This window comes from Leptonychotes weddellii, chromosome 5 (assembly GCF_054177405.1).
Source record: "Leptonychotes weddellii isolate Sample4059 chromosome 5, ASM5417740v2, whole genome shotgun sequence".
Lineage (NCBI taxonomy): Eukaryota > Metazoa > Chordata > Mammalia > Carnivora > Phocidae > Leptonychotes > Leptonychotes weddellii.
The window spans coordinates 74366946-74375663 of NC_138373.1; the positions used below are offsets into that span (position 1 = coordinate 74366946).

Here is an 8718-nt window from a genome sequence, read left to right on the forward strand (position 1 = left end):
AATGCTTTGAAACTAGAACTCAATCACAAGAGGAAAGTCAGAAAGAACTCAAATACATGGAGGCTAAAGAGCATCCTACTGAAGAATGAATGGGTCAACCAGGAAATTAAAGAAGAATTAAAAAAATTCATGGAAACCAATGAAAATGAAAACACAACTGTTCAAAATCTGTGGGATGCAGCAGAGGCAGTCCTAAGAGGAAAGTATATAGCAACACAAGCCTTTCTCAAGAAACAAGAAATGCCTCAAATACACAACCTAACCCTACACCTAAAGGAGCTGGAGAAAGAACAGCAAATAAAGCCTAAACCCAGCAGGAGAAGAGAAATAATAAAGATCAGAGCAGAAATCAATGAAATAGATACCAAAAGAATGGTAGAATAGATCAACGAAACTAGGAGCTGGTTCTTTGAAAGAATTAATAAGATTGATAACCCCCTGGCCAGACTTATCCAAAAGAAAAGAGAAATGACCCAAATAAAATCATGAATGAAAGAGGAGAGATCACAACTAACACCAAAGAAATACAACAATTATAAGAACATATTATGAGCAACTATATGCCAGCAAATTAGATAATCTGGAAGAAATGGATGCATTCCTAGAGATGTATCAACTACCAAACTGAACCAGGAAGAAATAGAAAACCTGAACAAACCTATAACCACTAAGGAATTTGAAGCAGTCATCAAAAACCTCCCAAAAACAAGAGTCCAGGGCCAGATGGCTTCCCAGGGGAATTCTACCAAACATTTCAAGAAGAATTAATACCTATTCTTCTGAAACTGTTCCAAAAAATAGAAATGGAAGGAAAACTTCCAAACTCATTTTATGAGGCCGTCATTACCTTGATCCCCAAACCAGACAAAGACCCCATCAAAAAGGAGAAAAATACAGACCAATATCCTTGATGAATACGGATGCAAAAATTCTAAAATAATCTTTCATTTGCTCATTATTTAAGAAAAATTGAGATGAAATATTTTCAAAAGAGAATGTTTGTAAATGTAAAAATGTAGCCTAAAATATTAAATATTAAAATGTGCACAGATTTTTAATGAAAACTAGATGTAGACCCTCACCCTCGGTTGGTCCCTTGGATTCCTATTTAAATGTGATCTGGGATCTAAATCCCACGGCTTTGTGAAAGACCAGAGAAATCTTCATGATTTCTTCAAGTTACCAGGGCTTCTTTCCTCACACTCTGCTTCTTCTCTAAATACTCATATTTTGCTCACCATGACTCACATCCCAAAGCCTGATTCCTTCAGTGGTTTCAACAACAACAAATCCATGTAATGTAATTCTTAAGCTCAGTAGCTTGAAAAAAGATCTAGGAAACTGTGAAATATTGTACAAATTTTTTTTCAGGGGATTTGGTCTTTGATGGTGATGCAAAGTAAGAAATCCTAATTAATCTCTGAATACTTCTCCCATGGCCTTCCTTCCAAATTCTAAATGAGCTACATACCACTGGAGGCTGAGTGGAAGACACAGTGCTCACCTCATGCTTCATCTCTCATCTCTTGCAGGCAGATTTAATTCAATTTCAGATAGAGGAATCTTTCACTCCTTTCTCTTTACCCTCCAATCTCTTCCACTGAGCATGCTGTTGAATCAGTTGTTAACAAGGCCACTATTACACCCTTAGGCTTAGACACACCAATTTATGTGGCTGAGCAACATCATGTAAAAATTCAGTTTAGTTGAATTCTTAGATAAGTTATTTAAATGAAGATAGAAGTCACTTAAAATTTTATCAAGCAACTTAAAACATATGGTTGATGGGAAGGAAAATGTATCCATATGAATTTATAATGCACAAAAAAATATAGTCTTTCTTTAATTACTTTATTTACTTTATTATGAGGGACCCTTTAAGGACAAAGGGATTCTCTGCTGCGTATATAATTTATTGCATCATCACAACTGGCACTGCTTATGCCCTTCTTAAACATGAAGGCACATGTTCCATTTCCTTCAATATTAAACCTGGAGCAAAATAAGGAGGTTAATTATTTACTGAACCTCATGAAAAATAGCTATGCACAGCCTAAAACATGTAACTTTTGTGATCATGTTTTGAAATGTGCAATGAAAAAGTAGTAGAGGGAGTGAAATGAACTGCTTCTCTCCTCTTCAGCCTGCAAACTTCAGGATGGTGGTGTGGGAAGAAACGAACACCAAGGAACTTCACTGCAGTAACAAAGAATTCTGGAATTTGATGTTGTTTTATACTGTAGTAAACATTGAAAAATCACTTTGTGAAGGATTGGATTCTTCCTTTTATACATAAGAATAAAAATAAGAAAATAAATATATTGAGCCATTAAAGATCATATACAGGGAGAGTATAACTGAAATTTTATTGACCCTCACTTACCCCCCCCACCACACACATTTAAAAAATTGGTCTAAAGGCTGATGTAGATGTTAACTCATCCATATTTTGAAACCATTGGTATAGTAATACTGAAATAGGTATTCTTCACTTGATGAACTAAGAAACATGTAAATAATCATAAATAAAATATCCAGAAAGGATTTTCTAAATTCCTTTTTTAGGTCATATAAAACATATGAAATTGAAAATTCAAAATGAGGAAAAGAAAAATAGAATGTTGAGTTACAATGGATTTCTGGTTAGATGACAATTAAAATGCTTTTAGCACTTCATTTTTGGGGAACTTTGTAGCACTGGTGTACACTTTCCCAACTTTTAGGGTACCTTCAAAATTTTATCCTGTGCATTTCCAAAATATATGCCCATTTCTGTGTCTACCCTAGTGCCAACTGTGATGGGCTTATTTATGTCCCCCCAAAATTCAGATGTTTAAGATCTAACCCCTAGTAGCTCAGAATATAACCATATTAAGAGATGAAGTATTTAAAGAGGTGATTAAGTTAAAATGAGGTCTTTAGGGCCCTAATCCAATATTATTGGTGTCCTCACAAGAAGGAATTTGAACAAGATAGGCATGTGCACAGAGGGAAGACCATGTGAAGAAACAGAAGGAGAAGATGACCATCTACAAACCAAGGAGAGAGGACTCAGAGAAATCAACCCTCCTGACACCTTGATCTGGGATTTCTGGTCTCTAGAACTGTTGTTTACACTGCCTAGTCTGTGATATTTGCTACAGTAGCCTTAGCAAACTAATACACCATCTTTAACCAACTTCTAGTTTTTGCTTCTTCCTCATTTTTTATTTTTAAGTGGGACTATATATAATATATAATATCCTATTAAACTGCCAATATTTTCTCTAAGGAAAATATATAATAAATATATTAAAAATATGTATTAGGTTTGGCAGTCAGAAAGTTTAATTTATGTCATACTTTTTCTTACATTTTTCAAAATTGGTTATATTATTATCCTTAAATCATTGTGTATTTTCACCCCAAATTGGATAAAAAGACAATGATAACAGAAGTCTATTTTTAGAAAGTCCTACTATTTCTTTAGCAGGTCATATGCCTCATATAATATCTAGCACAGAATTAGTAGATGCTAAATAAATTGTAGCTAGAAGTTCCCTTCACAGGAAACTCAATATTCTTTCTTTTCCTTTCTCCTCTCTGAAGTTGGAAAAAGTCAAATGTTTCAAAAACAAAAATGAAGTGGAGGGGTATAATCAGTTCTTCAAGCTAAGGAACATAGAGAAGTTTGCAAATTTTAAATAAAGATCACCTAGAGCCTACATTTTCTCTTTCTCACTCATTCCCTTCCGTATCAGGCCACCAGTGTGTGTGGTAAGTGTAAGCTTGAGTACACTTTGTCAGACTCCCCTATAAATGACATTCCAAAGCAACAACAAACAAACAAGTAGAGGCAAAACCCCAAGTGGAAAGAGACAAGGATCAAACTAATTAGATTTTTATATAGTCTCAGATAAAAAGAACACTTGAGGTACTCATGTGGTATATACAGTCCAACTTACCATATAGAAGTAGATGCCAAACCCTCACTAAGGGCTATATATTTGTCTGAAGATTCTCTTTGGTATCTATATATATTGACAGTCTTTGGGGGAGATAATGGGGAGGAAACTATAGGGGTAGCTGATTATAGACTTAGAATCCTTACCATGCTTAACACATTTAATAATAAATGTTATTAAGGCTTACCAATTATCGAATGCATCTCCATTTGCCCACATCAGGGTGCAAGGGTGCACTTGCATTTGGCTTCGTTAGTCCAATCCAATATGAAGAAGGTCCCAGATAGGGCATCAAAGATTCCTTTTATGAAACACAGCATGCTGTAATGGATCTCTCCTAGTTTTCTCATTCTCATTACCTCCAGTGCTGTGGTCCTTCTTTTGGCCCATTAATCTCTTGCTGGGTTATTGCAATAGCCTGTAACATGGCACTCTACTTTTATATTTGCCACTCACTAGCTCATCACAGCAAAGAAAATGATTCTTTTAAAGCTTAAGTCAGATCATGTCTCACTTTTGTTCATAGTTCTGCAATATTTCCCTATTTTACTTGGAGGAAAACCAAAGTATTTACTATAGCCTCCAAGACCCTAATCAGCCGCATTTTTCACTCACTCCCTCCTTCTAGGCACATTGGCTGATTTTTTGTTGTTGTTGTTCCTTGAATACCAGGCATATACCTACCGTAAGGTCCATGTTCCAGATGTTTCTTCTTCCTGGGAATCTTATCCCCCAGATAGTCCTCTAACTCTCTTTTCTACTCTACGGTTTTTCTCAGTATCTTCATCTCACTAAGACTTTTGTTTACTTGCAGCTTACCCACTTAGAACACTCAGAATATCTCTTATGCATATCTATATCATCTATATCATGCATATCTATATCAGATACACATATATACATAAATCACATATATGTATATCAGAATTTACTAACTTTTAATATACTATATAATTTACATATTTGTTATGATTACTTTTCATTCCCTGTCTCTTCCTCTGGGGTGTAAGCTCTATAAAGGCAAAGATCTTTGTTCGGTTGGTTGATATATCACACCCTTGAAGCATACCTGTCATATAACAGCTACTCAATAAATTAAATGCGATTTATATTGCAAAGGAGAAATTTAACCACTTCATTCTCGGAGTTGAATACGGCCAGAGATCCACGATAGGCTATGCAGTTTGCTTGGCCATCTATCCAAGTTTTTTCATGTTCAGCTTGAAAGAAGCAATTATTATTGATTTGGTTCCAGCCTTGTGGACATATAGTTTCATCCTCAGAGCATGTATTGTCTTTAAATATCCTTGGATTTTTAACTAAAATTAACACAGTGGTAGAAAAAAAAATGAAGAAAGTGTAAGAGAAAGGAAGAGTCTTACCTTTAGGGTAAAAGATATATTTCAGATTGGGAAAATGTATTTTACTTCCATATTCAATTCAAATGATTTAACTTCAAAGGTCAACTCAGAAAAAGAAAAGATCAAATATGACTCTAAGGTTGGTTTGAAAATTGGGGAGACAAAGTCGCTATTTCCTGACATACGGAAGACCACAGATAGAAGGGGTTATACGAGAGAGCCAGACTAAGACTTCAGCTTGGACAATGTTATGTTTGAGAAGTTTATTAGACAGTCCACTAGGTGGATTTAAAAATTTGGAATTCAGAGAAGAGAGCCAGATTGGAGATGTGTATTTGGAGGTCATCAGAATTTATGTGACAAAGTTGTAAGCATGGTTCAGATTGCCAAGGGTAGATAAAGAAGGGACCTGCTCAGGGACTGAGCTCCAGGGCACCCCAAAGTTAAGACATCAGGGAGAAAAGAAAGAATAAGAAAAGGAAAGCTGGAAGAAGGAACAAGTTAGGTAGAAAGCAAACCATGGGAGAATGGTGTCTTGGAAGACAAATGAAGAAATTATTTCCAGGGGAGAGACTGCTGAATGCTGCCAAGATGTTAAGTAAGATGAAAACTGAGAATGGACTGGATTTAGCAATACGGAAGTTGCCAATAAACTTGAAAGACAAATTAGGTAAAAGAAAAAGGAAGTGGAGCCTGATCAGAGTAGATTAGCAGAAAATGGGAAGATAGAAATTAGAAAAACTTAGCAAAAAAATTTTTTTCAAGGAGGTTGCTGTAAGAGAAGAAAAAAGAAATTGGTAGCTAAAGAAAGAGTCAGGGCTAATCAATTTTTTTTTTTAAGGTAGGAGAGATATCACCATTATGTACGCTGATGGGGATGTTTCAGTTGAGAATGGGAAAACCATAATGTAGGGGAGAGAGAGGAATATTATTATAGTCATATAACTGATCGGGTGAGAGGCTATAGAAACTAGTGCAGAACATGAATACTCTATCTACAGTACCAGGATCCTAGACAGAGTATATTATGGGGAGAGAGAGAGGTAAGAAAGTAGATGTGGTCATAAGAATATTTAGAAGTTTTCTAGTAATTGTTATAATTTATGAGGTAAAGTTGAAAACAAAAATAGACCTGAGAGTGAAGATGAAGAACGAGGCATTAAAGTTCTGGAGAAAAAGGAGAAAGTATAAAATAATCATCTGTGGGAGTAAAAGAGTTAATGCACTAGGGAAAGGTGATACACGTGCTAGTCCCCACCCCACTTCTTTTGCCCTCTATCACATTTAGACCTGCTGTGATTCTCTGACACTCCTGTTCTTTCTTTCATCTAAGGCACTCTCTCACAAACGTCTGCTTGACCTTAAGGTTCAGCACAAATACCTTTCTCTTCACAAAGTTTTGCTTGACTACCAAAAGCAGACTTATAATCTCCTCTTCCTCTTCAAATTGAACATACTTCTATTTAGCAATTATTTTTTTGTTACTGTTTGCTTACATGCTTGTTTCTTCTGTCAAAGATTGATTCTTTTCAGGCCAAAAATCCCCCCTCTTTTTTTTTTTTTTTTTTCATTTTGGTAGCATCATCACCTAGTACTATACCCGAAGTTTAATAGATATTAAAAGAATAATCTTTCTACGGGGCGCCTGGCTTGCTCAGTCGGTAAAGCATGCAACCCTTCATCTCAGGGTTATGAGTTCGAGTCCCACCTTGGGTGTAGAGATTACTTTAATAAATAAACTTTAAAAAGATTAATCTTTCTAGAAGGCAAAGCAGGTGACTAGCTTTGTAAAGGAATTAGATGCTCTGGCGGGGAGAATGCTTTCTGATTCTAATTATTCAATGTTAGGGAAGAACAGGCTAGTCATTGGTATCAGACTGAAGCAACGATAATACAATTAACATATTTTAAGCAGAAATTGGTTACTTACATTTCCTAGGAAATCCTAACATTGCCCAAAGAAGAAAAGCGATGCCTCCACATATCATACTTGACATGACTAGCATTTTCTTCGTTACTATACCTAAGGAAGATGCATGTCATTGTTTATATTCTAGAGAAAAAACAACAAGCAAACAAACTGAAAACTCAAATAAGATTTACCTTTTTCTCTATCTTCTATATGTGCAACTCTTCACAACACAGCAATTAATATCGGGAAAGTGAGAAAGGGTACTCATAGCTAACTTCTCAGCAGCAAGAGTCTCAAACGTGCTGTGGCTCCACTTTTTAGTGCCATTTCTGACAACTATTTGACTTACTCAGTTTTCTTACCTTGGGCCCAGAATAGAAAACCAAACTTCATCCCGAGGCTTTTTTATTGCTGCTTCTTCCAAGGGGGAAAAATCTGGTGGAGAGGGGTGGATCCACCATTTCTTTGAAGTCTTTGTTTTATAAATGAATACTGCTTTTATTTAAGGGCATATTATGGACAATTAAAAACAAAAGTGCTGAGGACGCAAACTGGGATCAAGAAAGGATGCTAGGATAGTCACGGGAGGCTTAGTTTCTGTACCCAATGACAATCTCTGTGCCCCTCCTTACCTGGCCTCTTGACATTCTGCTCCACAGCCTCCATCCCATCCCTATTCTCAATCCCTTCGCCCTCCATCTCCAAAGCTCATGGACAAGGCTCTTCTGTTACGAGGCTGGAACAGTAACGGCTTCCAGGCAAGCACCCACGGCTACCCTTGTCCCAGGGGTGTGGGCTCAACAGCCTGGGATTGGCTGGACCACAGAGACGACTCTGAGAATTCAGTCTCTGATTGGCTCCTTACGTCCCACCTGCCAACTGCTCAAAGCCGAGTAGAGAGAGGCCCATACTCCTCATTTTGGGAGCTAGTATCTTTTTTATGCCTTCTCAAACTTTCATACTTCTAAGTTTGAATGGGCTTTCAACATTTTATTTTTTGCATTTGGAATGTCATGAAATATCTCTGAGAATCCCTTATATGTAATAATTTTTTGTGGATATAACTTCTCTGGGACATCGCCATCCTTTTCATCACAACCACGTCCCTTATTTTTGTTGATGATTGCCTTCAAAATTCCTCTGGCTGCATATCTAGAGTCTCTTCAAAAGTAGAAGTATCAATATACTCATGATCAGCTATTTCTTTCTACTTGTCTATTTTCTTTCTTTCTTTTTTTTTAAGATTTTATTTATTCATTTGAGAGAGACAGACCGACAGAGAGAGCACAAGCATGGGAAGAGGCAGAGGGAGAGGGAAAAGCAGACTCCCTGATGAGCTAGGAGCCTGACGTGGGGTTTGATCCCAGGACCCTGAGACCATGACCTGAGCAGAAGGCAGATGCTTAACCATTTGAGCCACCCAGGCGCCCCCCTACTTGTCTGTTTTCTATCTGACGTTGACCTTCAGCATTACCACTTTTTGTTTCTTTGTTGCATCTTA

The 8718-nt window shown here is 36.7% G+C and overlaps 1 long non-coding RNA gene across 1 annotated transcript; it reads right to left on the bottom strand.

The window, feature by feature from the left end:
- Positions 1-2226: 2226 nt before the first annotated feature.
- On the bottom strand, positions 2227-5404 carry LOC102739178 (uncharacterized). The gene is made up of 3 exons (XR_014145089.1): positions 5327-5404; positions 4132-4245; positions 2227-2283 (listed from the first exon to the last, which is right to left on the bottom strand). It is a non-coding gene; the product is annotated as an uncharacterized LOC102739178 (long non-coding RNA).
- Positions 5405-8718: the final 3314 nt, after the last annotated feature.